This window comes from Coturnix japonica, chromosome 21 (genome assembly GCF_054131305.1).
Source record: "Coturnix japonica strain WE chromosome 21, WE-NBRP24, whole genome shotgun sequence".
Lineage (NCBI taxonomy): Eukaryota > Metazoa > Chordata > Aves > Galliformes > Phasianidae > Coturnix > Coturnix japonica.
The window spans coordinates 2,978,772-2,995,869 of NC_140683.1; the positions used below are offsets into that span (position 1 = coordinate 2,978,772).

General features: G+C 49.1%; 1 long non-coding RNA gene across 1 annotated transcript; it reads right to left on the reverse strand.

Moving 5' to 3' along the window:
• Positions 1 to 273: 273 nt before the first annotated feature.
• Positions 274 to 12,183, reverse strand: LOC107321961 (uncharacterized). Its single transcript, XR_001558732.3, has 3 exons — positions 11,587 to 12,183; positions 10,191 to 10,271; positions 274 to 8,437 (listed from the first exon to the last, which is right to left on the reverse strand). It is a non-coding gene; the product is annotated as an uncharacterized LOC107321961 (long non-coding RNA).
• Positions 12,184 to 17,098: the final 4,915 nt, after the last annotated feature.

Consider the following 17,098-nt stretch of genomic DNA (forward strand, 5'->3'; position numbering starts at 1 on the left):
TGCTGTGCTGTGATGTGGGAGCAGATAGGAATTACCTCACCGGACAGGGAGGTGCAGGCGGGGACACCTGTGGGAAGGATCAGTTCACTTTGCATAATAGCATTTCCTTCCTCCGCTTGCTTCACATGCTGCCTTGCAGCAGGCTGCACACTGAGATTTCATGTAATTTTGTTTAGAATTTAATGTTAAGTTTAAATATGTAATTATCTTTAATTGAAATTACATCCACGCTTTTCATTAACAAGATGCAAAGAGTGAGCAGTGTAACGCAGAGAGATGTGCGATCGGGGCTGTGCCACACACCAGGCCAGGCTGCATTGCTGCTGCGGCTGTGCTGAGCCCACGGCAGCTGCTGCTGGAGGTGCCAGGGGTGGCTCTACCAGGACACAGCTCTTACTGCAGCCAGCATTAGGCAGCACTGGACCCCACTGCTGTGTCCATGTGGTAGTGCGGTGCCTGGGGCTGGCCCAGCTGGGGCTTATGCATTTGCCTTGGGATCTGAAAGCACTGAGAGCAGCATGCCCTGACTTCTGCTCTGCTGCAGGATGCAGTGCTCAGAATCTCCACCTAACCCAGCGGGAAATAACCGGGAATGGTATTCAAATTGAATCAATTTGTCACTGCAGCGAGAAGTCCGAGGAAGTGCCAACAGTTTCCCCCAGCACCCTGCTCCTCTGCAGGCTGTGACCACAGCACCTGTCCTACACAGTGCCAGCCCCGTGCCTGTCCCTCCTTATCCCACACAGCACCGCCCCGCTCAGCACAGCCCCGCACAGTCCCGCACAGCCCCGCTCGGCGCCGCCCGCACACGCCAGCCGTCGGCTCTGGTCACCAGGGGGTAGCATTGGTACAGCGCTGCGGCTCTGTCACCGCGGCGCGTACAGTGCCTTTGAAATAATTGAGGTCTAACCCCTTTCAGGAGAACATATATTGGTTTCTTTTTTAAAGTAGCCAAGAAACAATGCATTTCCATAAGTGAACGTAAAATTGTATTTAGAAGCGACCACGGCCCCCCTGTCATGTCGCATGGAAAAAATCATCTGTTTCTGGATTTAGTCCTTTTCAGACCTTAAGGTCAGTGATTCAAGTGGACATTAAACTAATACAGCAAGACAACGTGGTTACAATTGTCTGGTGGTTCTTCTGCAACCTATTGGTTGTTTCAAATTCTCATACGGCATTTAGAACTGTTTCTCAGCCAGCTTTGTTCTCTACCAAGCTCTGGGTGGAGACCACCTCACCTATTTATGCTGCTTTTAAAGGCTGTCCCTGACACCCTCTATGTCTGTGCAGTGCAGGTGGGTGGGCCCTGCACACAGTGTGCCCCAGTGCAGCCAAGGGAGCGCTGCTCAGAGCTGTGTCTCAGCAGCCAGCACCTGCTGCAGCCCTCAGCCCAGGCTGCAAAAGGCATTCTACATTTTGATGCAAGGTTTGCTAATGTTTCACCCAAGAACCCACAAACTTCACGAGAACAACCCGGGGGTTGGTTTGAGGAGCACAGATTGATTTGGGCTGTGAGTCTACAGGGCAAGGAGCAGGCACAGAGAGGAGCAGAGGGCACAGGGTGTCAAGGGCCGCCTGCTGGGGCAGCTCCTACCCAACAATCAGACAGATCTACATTTAGCTGGACTATCATTTTTAACAACAAGCAGATAGAGATTCCCAGCTGTGGGTGATGGCAGCACCTGCTGACCATGCACCATGAGCTCTGCTCTCTGCTGCCACAAAGCAGTCTCTGTTCCCATCCCACGTACAGTTCCCATGGATTTACACCAACTGCTCTGCAGACCTGTTAGTAACAGTCAGAAAACAGTTGTACAATCAGTGCATGCTAAAGTCCCACTCTGACAGTGCAATCAATTAAATATCAATTAATCAGTTAATCAGTATAGAGGATACACATAGCAATGTCAGCACTGGCCAGTACCTAACTCTGAATCTTCTGTGCTGTTTGCATGTGTGCAGCTTGACTTGTCACCTCTTGCAAGAGAGTTTCTGACACTGTGGTTTCCAGTCAGGGACATCACAGGGCTTTGTGCACACACTCATGAGCAGAGCCAAGTAACTCCATTCCTTCCCACCATTCATATGCAGTACCGCTGCACCCCGTGCAGTCAGCTTTATTTCCAGGGCTCTTCTTTCTCTCCCTGCCTTTCTCCTGCAGCTGTTCTCATCAGGAGTCTCCTTACCTGTGTCCTTCCTGCCCCACGAGCCCTGAGCATTTCTCATGCTGATGGGAGGACAGGTGGCCCCAAGACCTTTTCACCTCGTGCATGTCCTGCCTGCACCCTAACCTGATTTGGACGTGTCTGAGATGTGAGTGATACTTGCCCAGATCCCGAGACCTCCAGAAGCCACTGCTCATTTCCACAGACCCCCCGTAAATGGATAACTGGCTCTTATAATCTTGTTACTAAATTGTAATGGAATTATCCCTCTAATCCTTCGGAGCAAGAGCAGAACTCAGCCACCAATATAAAATTAAAAACAAAACAAAACAAAACAAAAAAACCCCAACAACCCACAGTGATCATAGATTTTAAAAGTATTTATTTTGTGCTGCTCTCAGATAGGCCATTTATAAAATATTATTTCAGAGGAATAATGCCATGTAGTGCACTTTGTGGCTGCACTGTGATTAAGTCCTTTTTAATCTGCTGTGCATGTGGAGGTGCAGTGCTTTCCCAGCACTGCTCCCTCTCAGCCAGACTTGCTGCTAATGGGGTTACAGGCTTATAGGGAAGAAGCAGAATTACCCAGTGGTGGGTGGCTTTGCCCCTCATCTGCTTACAGCCCAGGCCATCTCAGGGCAGGGGCTCAGAGTGCTAAGCCAGCTTCCTCCCCATGACCACTGCCCCTCACAGCTCTGCCTTCTTGCAAGGACCTTTTCTAGGTGTAAATCTGTTCAGAGTGATTGGTTCCTGCTGCTCTGCCTGCTTCTCTGTCAGTCTGTCTGTCTGTCTGCCTGGTGCTGCTGTGGTGCAGCACGGCACTTCCCCCTGATCCTTTGCTGGTGGCATGTAGAGGTGTTTGCACAGTGCTGAGGAAGGGGTAGGAAACTGAGGATGGGCCTCTGCTTCCACTGCTCTGTGCCTGGAACAGGAGGCAAGGGCCGGGCTGAGCTGGGAGTGGGCAGGGATGTGCTGGCATCTTGTCACAACACATTTGCTGACCTTTCTGTGAATGTTTCTCAGGAACGACTGAGCACCCGGGCCAGCTCAGAGGGTGCTGCGTGCTCAGCACTGTGCCCGGGGCTCGGCCCCTGCTGACAAATAGCAGGTGACCTGAGCAACCACGGGGCTGCAGTGTGGGAGAGGGCTGCAGCCACAGAGCACAGCCATCACTGCACGCTGCTCTGCCGCCCTGCACCAAGGGCAGGGACTGAATGGTACGTGGGGGGATGTTTTAGGAACAATAATGTGATTTCATCCTTAATGAATTGAACGCTGCAGGAAACACGACATTTATGAAATGCCACTTCTCACCTGATGGCTCTGCCTGCATTTTCTAACCCTAAATTAAAGAGGCCATATCCAGTCACATTGCCAACACAAGATACGAAGTGAAAAGAGTGATTTCATGAAAGATCACGTTATGTGACTAAAACAGCATTGCACAAGGGCAAAAAGAAGAGTTTCACAATAATGATTTTAAATGTGAAGCATATTGTTTCTTTTTTCATCATTTGCTGTCGAGGTCTGCTCTGTGGAAAGGAAAGGTCAGAGGTTCATGCAGTGACATCTCACAGCTTCTGTAAATGCTGTGCCACCAAACACAGGCTCCTGGGGAACAGCCCATGAGCCACCAGAACACTGTGCTGTGCTGCGCTCACTTCTGCCAGACCACAACAATCTGTGCTGTTTTCTTACCTGGACTTCACTCTGGGCCATCCTGCATTGGTAAAAGCAGAGGTGATGCAATGGAGCCCACTAAAATGTCTTCACAACAGTGATTGATGCCAAAGCTCTCATTAGGCAGAGCCAGTCTGCCCCAGCTGTGAGTGTGCAGCCCAGGGCACATGCTTCCCTTTCCTTCCCACATTTCTGGCATGCCAGCATTCTTCCTTAGCTATTCCTGGTTTCCAATCTGCCCCAAATGCCGTCAGCAGCTGTACGTGATTTCTCCCTGCTTGTATTCACCTCCGGCACAGTCACTGTCTGCTGACATCCCGCCTGCCTTCAGGAGACACAGGCAGAGAAGGGAGATTTGCTGAAGATGGTGTCAGGAGTTCAGCACCCCCAGGGCACCCAAACTGCTGAGAAATGATCTGGTGGTTGGTGTGAGTATAGTTGCCTCCTGCTCCAACCGTGGTGTGGATTTGCAGGGCAGCCGTTCCATGACTCATGCACACAGGAATGTGTGTGCATGTGTGAACAAGAATGCCTTAGGCCCCAGGCCTGCAAAGATTTATGCACATGCTTAACTCTTAGCAGATGAGAAATCCCACTGAGACTATGCATGTGCTACAGGTTAAAGACAGGCATAAAGCTTTGAGGAGTCCAAACCTTAGATTATAAAGATTATAAATTTTAGGAAGACAAGGACAGCCCTGTCTGCACAGAGGTGCCCTGTGTGGGGGGCAGCCTCTCCCTGCTGTTGCACCTCACCATCACCAGCACTGCTGCAGCAGGGCAGGGAGCAGGAGTGCAGCTGTGGGAAGTTCTGGACACCGATGTCACTGCACAGCTGGTCACTGCACACCAGCACCAACCGCAAGCTGTGAGCCGGTGTTGGGCATGGAGCTGAGCTCCCTTGCAGCAGAGGTGTGAGCTCAGTGCAATGTAGCAGAGCTGGCCTTACCACGAGGACACCACGGCACGCAGGTGGCAGCAGCCACCCAGGTTTGCCTCGCATCATTTCAAAAGACAGGGCAGGAGGAAATGATTTCCTGCTACTCTGTATTTTTAATTCATATTTTCGAAGATCTGCCTGTCCTAAATCCCAAGCAGATGGTGCAACTCAGCCCATCTCCTCCAGCAAGGATGATCCCTGGGGCCTCCCTGCAGAGAGTGTACATTTCAAAGGATAATTCCAGCAGCACTGCTTACCCTGATCTGGAGTCTTCTGAGCATCTATGTACTTCATCATTCCTCGCATATACCTGCCCCTGCCTCGCACCATCTCCCACTGGGGTTTCCTTTTCTCTTCCAAAGGTAAGCAGAGTTGTAAGCTCTCAGATGCAGACCTAGGAGCAAGGATGGCTGAAACTTAAGCACCAAAAATAAAAATTGAAAAGGAAAGCAGAGAAGAGACTGAAAATCTCTGTGCAGCTCTGCTGGTTGGTGGCACGTGGCAGCTGCCCCCCAGCACTGCAGGACCCAGCGCTGCAGCACAGCACCTTTTTGTGCTTGGAAGGATTTCTGCTCTAACAAATCCCGTTTGATAATTGTGTTGCAAAAGCCTCACTCTGAATATTTAATAGAATTATTGCTAGTTATCTGCACAACTAGGTGATAAATTACAAGCAGTCTTTACACAACACAAGGCAGAACCATTAGGGGGTTTCAATCACATTTCCCACCCTACCCTCTTGTCAGGATGACCATGAATTAAAATGAAATACAAACAACCTGCCCCCGCCCCGGGCCTCGCTCCTGCGGAAAAGAAAGCGCTCAAAAGGCGCGGGGCTGCGCCGGGCTCAGCGTCCCGCCCCACATCCAGCTCTGCCCGGCTCCGCACCCCCGGCTCTGCCTCCCCACGCCCCTCTGCTGTATATGGATGAGGTGATCTTTGCGCTGCCCTTTGTCTTGGAAAAAAAATTAATTCTCATTTGCATTACCTCGACTAAATGTCACCCACCGATATTTTGTTAGACATTAGCAATGCTGGCAGAGAGGGGCACGGGATAATTGCGTTCTGCCTAGCGGTGGGATTTACATAATTTCAGACAGCAATTAAAGAATCCCTGGGAATTTTTTTTTTTTCTCTTCCAACCTCTCCTACAAAGAAAGTGTTGGTTTACATTAAGCGCTCAGCTCCTCGCTGTTCATTTGCATAAAATTAAAGGTTTTTGTGTTCTGGAACAGCAGGGTAACATTTAAAATTCCGTTTCAAAAAGCTCACCTTAGAATAATAAAATGTTAATATCATTTCACGGGCTGGAGAAGGTTGCCAGCTGCCTTTCACTTCAAACTTTTACCCAATACTGACTGTTTGGGTGGGTGAGATTATTATTACTATTTTGTTGTTGTTGTTGTTGTTAAGATATAAACTTTCTTGAAGAAGTGTGGGGATGTAAATGTGCCTATCGATGGGTCTCCGCAGGGCTACTCCAGAGCAGAACGCTTGTTCACTCCATAGTTTTTTAATTAAAAAATCATGCAAAAGAGCAGCAGCAGAATATTGTAGGCCGTAATGTACTGACAGCCTCCAGACAATGAGGGGAAACGCAATTTGGACCAAAATCCTTTCATTTGCTTTCATGGAGGTGGCAGTGTACTCCTGTGAGTGCTCACAGCTCCCACCCGGCAGTGCAGGAGATGGGAGGGCAGAGCACTGCTGCACGTGGCAGCCCACTCTGTCCTCCAACACAGAGGTGGATGCTGCAGAGCTGTGGTCATAGCGTTCCCATCCCTACATACATGGCAGGCACTTCAGGAATGCAGGATGGAGCTGGGCCTTGCACCAGCCTGGTGCCACTGCTGTGGCTGCAGCCGTTTTACCACTGGCACAGCTCTGTGGGCCACCAGAACCAGAATGCCTCTGCACAAGCAGCTTCTGGCATCCCCTGGCTTTCAAGGAGCCCATGGCAGGTGCTCCCTCAGCCTCACAGACCTGCAAGCAGCTCTCATAGGCTACTGTGCATGCAGCCCTGCCTGACCTCAGGATCCACAGCCACAGCTGTGCCCCAGGGACTGCTGCAGCCTGGGCACTGCAGGAGAACGTGTCCTTCACAGCTGCTGTGCCACAGGGACCTGGGCTCTGCCCTCCACGTGGGGACAGAGGATGCTGCACGGTTGTGCCCCACAGAGCTTCTGTCCCCCAGCTTTGTGTCCTGGGGTGCAAGGATGCCGGATACACCATGGAACAACAGCTGAGCCCCTGTCCCTGCAGCCAATGCTGGGGGTTCCTCTCAGTCCCTCTCGGGTCCTTCCTTCCTGCAGGCTTGGCAGGGCACCAATGATGTTGGGGTGCTGATGAGCCTCCTTCCCCTTAGTCCTGGTGTGCAGGCACCCATCTGGCAAAGTACTCTGACAGTCCCTGGCATAGGGAGGTGACATGGTGACCATTCAGCCCCTCGCTGGAGGGCTCTGCTTTCAGGAAGGCGGTGCTGCCAAAGGGTGGCTCTGGGGAGCTCCAAGCTGCACACAGGAGATGGGCTGAGAGCAGAGAGCAGAGACCGTCAGAGCGGGAGCTCCCCCAGCTATGAGCTGCCTTTATTCTGAGGACTCTATCAGCACTAAATAATAATAAATGACATTTCCATTTGAAAAAGACACTGGTGAGGTCCCTGGACGACCTTTCTTTACCACCAGGGTTCCTCATGCCTAGGAGCAGTTGTCAGCATGTTGCCTGTCCTGCGCACCAAGTGCAAAGCCCAGCAGGGCACTGCAGGACACAGAGGGGAGGTGAGTCTGCAGCCCCCAACACCACTGAGCACACAGAGGGGTGCGGGAGGCAGCGGTGGGCAGAGAGCTCACACATGGCAGTCCTCTGATCTGCCGCCATTTGGGGCTGCTGTAGGATTGTTGCAAAACGTGTTTCATTAAAAATGAATCCAGACTCCAGCCTTCACGTTGCAGGAGAGCACTGAGCACACTCTGTACTCCCTGGTGTCCATATCTGATTCCTGCTTAAATCTCCAGGCCACTAAAACTCCCACCTACCTGCCAGCAAGTGCCAATTCTTCATAATGATTTGCAGAGGGAATCCACACCTTCAGAAGCACAGCGTACGCAAAATCGGGATGTTCTCAGAACTTAAGCATCCGGCTCGCTAACGACTCATTATAAATGTTTTCCGAACTAGGTTTGTGTCTCTGGGAGGTGAGAATTATCATTGCATCTCAGTAAAAATGAATATAAAATAGGAGCACACTTCCCATTAAGAAGCTCACAGATAAACCATTCGCCACACTGATGTCAGCGAGTGTTTCCATCACACATCTCATGGCCACCAGGACACAGCTGCCTTCTGCACGAAGCAGGCAGGCAGCTAACAGGGCAGGAAGGGCTGTGCAGACCCCAGTGGCTTTGCTCTGGGACGGAGACCTTCCAGCACTATTCACCCACAGCAACTCACCCATGGAACTCCAGCACCACATGGGATCACACCGCATTCTCACAGGGTCACGCCAACAAGTCCACAGCATGTGCTGGCTGGGGGTGCCCATGAGGACCACAAGTGAGCTCTGTGCTGAGGCTGCAGTGGGTGTGAGGGCAGAAGCCATGGGGTCCCTGTGCGTGGGAAGAGCTGCATGGCACAGCCCATTCGCCTTCTGAATGGAAACAAAAGGAATGTATTTTAGTATTGGAAACAAAGAAGATTTGCTCAGGATTTGTCCCTAGAAAAAGTCATAAATTCGTTTCAAAATTCTTCATTTCAAAATTTGTTTTCTTTACATTTACATTATTTTATGACATCAGTAGTAGTGCATAATGTGACCTGTCATATCATGTCAAGTCATGTCATAATATGCATAATAGTAGTAGAAGTGCATAATATTACATGTCATATTGACATAATCAGAATATTCTATTATTATTGACTTTGTCAAACTAATTACAACACAGACAGGAAATAGTTTGATACAGAAAGTAAGATTAAAAGGTGTAACTTCAAGAAATTAATAGTTACTTCCATTTGCAATTGTATTTTACCATGTTTGTGTGAGAACAAACATTCCACTGGTATATTACACTGTGTTACACACGGCTACATATAATTCCATGAAATAATGGAATAAGATCAATTAACACAACCAACTTCAGCTTGAAACTATCTCAACCGTTTTAGAATAAACACGTTCAAAAAGACAAAGGCTTTATTCTGCATTGGAGGACAAGAAGATCTCACCTGAGGTGCCACAGAGCCCCAAGGGCACAACCCCTCCTGCTGAGGGCACTGCAGCCCCGTGCCCACTCTGCGGGCTCCTGTTTCCACACCCAGCCCACGCTGCACCCGCGGGACTTCTAATTGATGTGACATGTTATGAATTGCCTAACTTGGCCGTGATTGCTGTGAAGAATGGTACTTTAAAGGACTCAATATCTGTATATCTCCCTTTGATAAACATTGGCTTGCTGAGCTTAGATCTTATTTATTTACCCTTGGAGCAGGTTCATTACTATGTATTAGGTAGATATGACATATTTATGGAAATATGGGGACTCTTTATGGAATATATTAAGATTAAATAAATCATTTACTATGTGGTCAAGAACTACAGCAATCCTGATGAATGATCCCATGATTTTTTTTGATCTTTGTGTAAATTGTTAAGAGCCATCCCCCTTTGTCTTCCTACAACCTGGCAGGTCCCATGGCTGAGCCCCGGTGGTGCAGTCACGGCAGGGCCAAAGGAACTGCTGCTGCCATGGGGCATCCCACAGCACCCCAACCCCAGGGAGGGCCCCACACAGATCCCAGGAACCTGCTTAGCACACTGAGAAATGATGCTGGTGTCATTATCCCATGTCATCCCATTCGCTGTAGTCTGCCTTATGCATCTATTAGGCAATGAATTTACATATCTAACAGCGCATTTTCACAAATTAGTGGTAATTACATTTAAAACAGCTATTTTGATACAAATCAATGAGAGCCATGGCTAATGACATAAATGCTATTTCATGTGTCCCTTGGCCTCATTATGAACAACCACAGAGATTCAGAGCACAAACTGCATCAGAGCAATGGCACAGTGCCTCCACCAAAGCCAGAACAAAATGCTTCTGTTGTGCATAGAGTAGTGGACCTCGAGCAGAGCAGAGACATCACAAGATGAACTCACAGCCACCCTTCAGCTTTGGCCCTGGGTTCTGATGGATTCCCCCAACCTCTCACTCCTGTTTCAGTCCTTCATGCTCAGCACTGTCCCTGCAGCACAGCCCCAGCCCAACCCAACCCAGCAGCAGGGCAGCATGAGGCTCCATCCTGCAAATATTTGGGGATTCTTAAGGGTAGTTAAGTAGCAAACTATCTTTTGATAATAAAATTTGTTGCTTCTTGCAGATATCCAATTTACCTACCATCCAAAGAAAGGAATCATGTGTCTGCTTCCTAAACTGTTTTAATCTCTGGCAAAGAGTCCTTCTGGCAGAGTTCCTCAGCTGGAAAATAGGAAATGAGTTAGAAACAATAGACAAACATGGATAAAACAGAGCTTAAGATGTCTGATTTGAGGAGCAAGGTCTGAGTGGATCCCTCCATTCACAGTGTGCATCACCACCTGTCCGGGTGGGCTGTGCTCCCTCCTGGCTCGCCCCTCCTCTGCCAGAGCCCACCTCTGCTTTTCTTATTACAAATATTTTCCCAGGAGATCTTCAAACATCTTTCCACAACAGTCCTCCTGGAAAGGCTTCAAGAAATCTCCAAATCCTGGGAAATAAGTAACCGTAACCTCTGTTCATCTCCTGGCAGATCGACTCCCTCGTCCATAGCAGTGTTAATAACGTTTGTGTCACCACAACACTAATTGAACTTTCCTAGGCAGAGAGGCCCACAGGCAAAAAGCTGCCCACTGCACACATAGATGATGGCTGTGCCTATGTTCCCCCCGGGCTCTGGTGGGTTTGGGGCTGGCTGAGTGCTGTGGGCACAATGCCCCATACACTGCTCTGGCCATGGGAGCACACACAGCCAGTGCTGCTGCAGGGTCGGAGTGCGCTGTGCGGGACAGAGCGCTCCTTTCCACAGCACTCAGCAAAACAATTCAGACCAGGGAAATCTTGATAAAAGTTTAATTAGGAAAACCGCCTCCATCTGTAACAGATCCCCGCTCTCCCCATGTATTAACCCTTTTGCCATAAATCTGCCACCCTTGAAGAAACCTGCCTTCCTCACAAACCCACTCAGAGTTCACATTATTTTAATCAGTTAGAGGGGTTTAATACATTATTGATTTTTAGGAGAATTGAAAAAGCTCCCGTATTAAGTCCAGGTTGCTTATTCTTTCTGTATATGACATTCAGGTACTTGTGAAAAATTATACCAATTATGAAATCAGCCATTTACTGCTTCAAAGTGCAATCAGTTGTCACACTGGAAAGCACTTGCTCCTGAATATTATTAGTTGGGCTATGTGCACAGGAAAGTGCTGAGAGGAAAGACTTTAACCAAAGGGCAATTGCATGAAATTTACTTAGAAATAGCTATTTATCACCCTTGGATTTCCTACTGTTCAAATCCACTGCAGACACTTTATGGAATGAAACAGCCATCTCACCAATGTAGCTCAGCCGACTGAGGGGGTTTTTTCCTCACTGACATTAAATGAAAAATTTAGAAGTCATTGTAACAGCTTAAAGATGCATTATCCTTTTTGATGTGCAATTTTAGCTTCATATCAAAAGCCATATAAAATAACCCCCGCACAAACACGAAAAAGGAACTTTTAAAAGTTTTATGACACGTAGTTCATCTTACCTTTTATGCATCTAACAGGCACCACTTCTCCTGCTGTTCTCAGAGACCATTGTATGATTACCACTATGGGGGAGAAAATATTGCCATAGTAGCAGCAAAACCGACGGAAGGAAGGATTGGTCTCTGGAGCCTGGGAAATGGAGGGGGAGAAGCTGTGCACCACAACGCCTGCAAATTCCTCTGAAGCAAGAGAGCAGTGGAATTGCGGGAGAGCTGCCCATTAGAGGAGCCTTCAGTTGTGTCACAAACTGCCACCATTAATGGGTTTTGCTGCAGGCAACGAAGTGAGAGGGAACATAAATTAAAGAGGGAACATTCAAGAGGAATTTCTAGCTCAGTAAAGATGTCTTGTCTGCTTGTTTTCCAGAGCGGACGAGAATTTCAGAAGGCAAGGTCAACTCCTTGTTCTCAGAGCAGGAGCAGACAGGGAGCACAGCCACAGCAACGTTAACGAGCTGGACTAATGTGTGCCAATTAATGAGAGATGGGACAAATGCTGCGGTGTCCCTGCAGAGCACAGGACGGGCACGGCCACCCCACACACCCCACATGCAATCTTCCTTTCCAGATTTCTAAGGCTAAAATGCACAACAGGAATAAGACGGTGGGGGGGGGAGGGGGGGGGGATTTCCACATCGGAAGCAAAAATCCACTGCTCAGAGCTGGCAGCTCAGAGTTTGTCTGTTCTCAGATGTCAGAATCAAATGAAAGGAAGACAGAGGGGTGCTGAAGCTGAAGCTGGCTGCTGCCCCAGCCCTCAGCACAGCACAGCGTCACAGAACACACAGATGATGAAATCCCAACAAGTGATGAGAACCAAAACCTGCATCAGTGCAGAAACAATGGGAAAAGAAACCATACCACTTACTGTACTTTAACATAGGAAAAGGATTGTGATAAAGATAATTTAATTCAATAAAGAGGATTTATAAATAAACCATTTCACAATGCGTTACTGGTTTCTCTATGCACAATAATATGATATGCACAACTGCTGGTCCTTGAGGCAACAGAAATTTTCTCTGCAAATCAGTCCTTACAAGGATTGCAATTAGTATCCACGAAGGCAGCCTGTACCTGTAGCTGTATTTCTCCCAGAAATGCCCTGATGGCTGCAAGCTCTCACACAAAGCAAACGGCACAGAAGGAAAACGCACATCAGCCGGACTATTCATTTTAATCAGGCAAGAGTGATTTTTTGTGGCCCATTTGATATGACTTTTACACAAGATACAACCTCACTCTGCAGGGGCTGCTGGAAAAGGTCAATGCTGCTGTATAAAAATACATTTAAAGAAGGAGTTCAGAAAAGCAAAAACTATGGCTCAGGAACGACACTGTTTAGACACAGCAGCATGTGTTGCAGTACATCAGTAGCAATTTCTGAGAAACTTATAATACTGCAATTCTATTTTAATGCTCAAAAAGTTTAAGGTGAGAATCAGAGACTCACTTTGTGTCAGGTTTTTTCTCTAGTAAAAGGACATGGGGAGAATCACCATGTGATGGTTTACACTGTTGAGGTATGGGTGTTTTTTGCAGACACAAGTCCAGCACAGACCCCACACCCACCTGTCCAGCTCCAGGAGTCAGGACAGTGCCAGACCCTGGCCAGCACCCACAGCACGGTGCCAGGTGCAGCCCCACTCCGAAGCAGCACCAGGTGCCCAAAGGGTTGGGCTCAGGATACAGAATTGGGGTGCCCTCCATGGAAGCAGGTCTGCAGGTGCGAGGCAATTGCTACTGCCCCATCCGCTGCTCTCACTGGAGAAGCACACAGCTGTGCCAGCTCCCTCATGCTCAAATCAATGTTTTGCAGACTGCCATTATTACATGCTGTTCCAAAGCGGTATTTTGTTGGATGCAGTTGAACTAATCCTGCTCCTGATGATTAGTGCTAGTGCAAAACAAAATTAGCAGCTTTCCTGTGTCCAGCAGGAACAACACCAGCCGTCCCCACAGAGCTGGAGCTGCTCAGGATTGTGGTGCACAGCCCTGTGCTGGCTGCCAGCTTCCTCCTGGTACCCACACTCCTGGCAGTGCTCCACCAGCACGGTAAGCCTGTGGGAGCCCCCCAGGGCCAGCAGGAACAGCCACCAGCCGGGCTCTGCTCTGGGGCATCACACCATGGCGTTGCACCATGGCATCGCACCATGGCACCCTGCACTGCTGCAAAATGCAGGCAGCATGGAGCTGCCCACTCCTGCCCAGGGCTCCAAGATGGACCAGGCACAGAAACCTGAGCCCCTTATTCCTCTGAACGCAAGGCATGAGCAGCACAATGACAGCCCTGCCTTGGGATGGTTTGCCTTGAGAACTCCAGAGCTTTTGGCTGCACCATGAGTTCCACCAGACAGCACAGCAGTTGTTGTGTTATTCTATGCATAGGTCTAAATTTCCAGCTTTAGGCCCAAGCTTTGGTATGAATCACGCCATTCATCATAATTACCCACAGTCACTCTGCTCACTGCCCCCCAGGGCAGCAGCAGGGCAGGGGCTGACACACTTTGTTCTTTTTTCCCCTCCAAACAAGGAAGAGGCCAAGCATCAGCGAGATCATTGATCTCAAGTGCTTGCCTGTCCTTCTGCACAAGGAGGAGGTTAATTTATCACCGGATGAAGAAAACCCAATCTTTAAATTCCTCACTTGCTCTTAATTAAATAAAAACCTCCCATGTTTGCTAAGCCTTGCTCTGAAGACCAAACTGCAGTGGCCCCAAGCCAAACACAGTCAGTCAGCCGTCCATGCAGAGACCCATCCAATAGGCAAAAGCAGCAGCCCTTTCACCCCCAGTTGCTGATACCCCTGGGAAAAGAGCTACTGGGTCTGGTTGTGTGCAGGGGCTCCAACCCCACAGCAGATCATCTTCTGGGCATCTGCATCCACGATGTCTTGTGCACCAGCTGGGCCACAGACACCACACAACTGCCTCAGACACTGTGACACTCCTGCCCAGCCTGGCTGCCAGAACTGATCTCAGCAGGCAGACCTCTTCCTCTGGCACAGAGGCAGTGGTGAATCCAACCATCGCTGAGCATCTTCCACAGTTCCTCCAGGGGCTCATGCCTGACACCCACCACAGGATGGGGCAGCCCCCACACTCACCCCACCACTGACCCATGGCTGCAGGTGCAGCTGCACTGGGCATTATGGAGAGCTGAGCCACGTCCATCACAGCCCTGGCTGCCTGGAGAGTCCCCTGTCATGCTCCAGGAGGTGTGATGGGAAGATTAATCTTAATAATGACTGTCCGCAGCTCGCCTGGCCCAGCTCTGGCTGCTCCCCCTGGATGGGACGTGTGCATGGCCCCATTTGTGCTGAGCCTCTGCCTGTGTGGGGCAGCCCCAGAGAACAACCACAGGCAGCTGAAGGCCCCATGCTGCCCAGAGGGAAGGGAGTGGGGACAGCAGCACAGCATGCCTGGCAGCATCAGCAGGGCTCTGCCTCCCATGGAGCCACTGTGCTGGCATTAAGCAGACAAGACAAGCTTGCAGTCAGTTATCAGCCAAAAAAATAATGAAGGAACAAGTCGGTAGAGCAAAGCCGAGTCACCCAGACCAGCCAAGTGGAGAATTTAATTTCTCGCCGGTTCCTCAGCAGAGGAGCATCTCCGTGCTACAGCCCAGCATGCACCAACATCCCCAGCCCAGCAGCCTCCATCACACCCACACCCAGGGCTGAGCCATCAGCCCCCACTGCCCGCATGCAGGAGCGGTGCTCCCTGCCTCCAGCAACCACTGCAGCAACTCTTGTCCTGCAGGCAAAGAGCAGCTCCGCAGTGCTGGCACCAAGCACTGGGACAGTGCTCCCAGGACACAGGAGGAGCCATCTCTCTGCAGCCTTCAGGCAGCACCTGGGCTGTGGTATGGTAACAAATGGGCTGAACAGGCCCGTTTCTGCCTGGGAGGAATCATGCAACAATTTTCAGCTCCACAAAAGCATGTACAGCCAAGTTATAAACTCCTGTAAAATGCTGACAGACCCTTAGCTACAGCAGAGCTAGCAGGTGCCCCCATAATGAATGTGCAGAATGACCTACCAAGCAAAGTTATTGAGGCAAAAAGCACTGTGGTCATTCAACAAACAATTAGAGAGCGTCCTGGTGGGGATGGCATACTAACGAGGGAAGGAGCCAGGAACAGCTGAGTAAGCATCCTGCCTTCCCCCAAAATTCCTCCTCTTCCCAGGCCAGCCTCACTGGAGCTCCAATAAAGCTTTGGAGATTGTTATGTTAAATGAGGGGAAAAAAAAAAAAAAAAAAGTAATTGCCTTTCCCACATCTAGAACTCCAGATATATAACTTGGAGAAATATAATTAGCTGTTAACTTCAAAGATGCATTGGAATTTTTGTAATGGGTACTGAGGCCCTGTATTAAAAAAAGCTAGAAGAAAAATGATACACTCCTTCTTGTAAATGGAATGAGACATAAAGGTTTTAATTAGGATTCTCCGCGCATCTGCAGCTAGGAAAATAGGAAAAACACCCTTGTAGCACCTTAATGTTCAAAGAGCACACACTGGGAATGAAAGCTTCTGCAAAAGTAATTGAGTGATGGATTTTTGTTTATAAGCAATAATCTATTATTAAAAATAAGCTGGCTTTCCCCTTCCATTTGAACTAATTTAAGACAAAGATCTCTGCAGTAAATACATGGGGCACTCGCTTATTTTGAAACCTTGGACTCAAGAAAAGAGAGTTCCCAGAGCAGTCACAGAGAAAACAAAGAGCGTTCTGTGCAGAGGTGAAATACACCTGCTGGCAATGCTCCTTCCCACCCCCCTGCTTTGAGTTTGAGATCAGATGCACCTCAAAGCCCCCAGAGGCTCCCACTCAGCCATTAGGACTCTCCTACAACTTCCACAGCAGCAGCTTTGTTTCCTAGAAAGTTGCCTATTTTTCATAACATAGAGTTAATTAGAGCCAACACTAAGGAGAAGATGAGTACACATTTATCTCCCAAAAACAAAGGAAGAGATACAAATGAAGATCATTTCAGGCAGTCGGGAAAAGAGTTGAGGGACCTTTATTCCCATTGAGAAGAAGACAGAGAAAAGCCTGTGAGGGCCCATGAGTTTACTAGGTAAGCACCATCAGCTGCTGAAGGACTGGAGCAGAGCACAGGCTCAGAAGTTCCTTAGCACAGCCCACTGAGCAGACCTGCATTGCTTTCTCGACCTGCACCCCACCAAACCCTGAATGCTGCAACTGAAAGAGAACATCATTACTTCCAGACTACATCAGCACACTGCAATAGGTAATTGATCTCATACAGCTACAGAAGAAAAAGAAGCACTTAATGCCTGCTACCTTCTAGAAAACATATACCTGTTTTACAGGGGTACCGTCTAGCAAACCTGACATCACTGACCCACATCAGTGCTCCATTCCCATCCAGAGTGGAGTGGCCCTGAGCCTTCCAACCCAGCAGCTCTGCCCTAAGGTGGGGGCATAAGGCCCACGCTCCCCATAAGCATGGGGCTCAGTGGCTGCTCTACATCTGTACATGTAG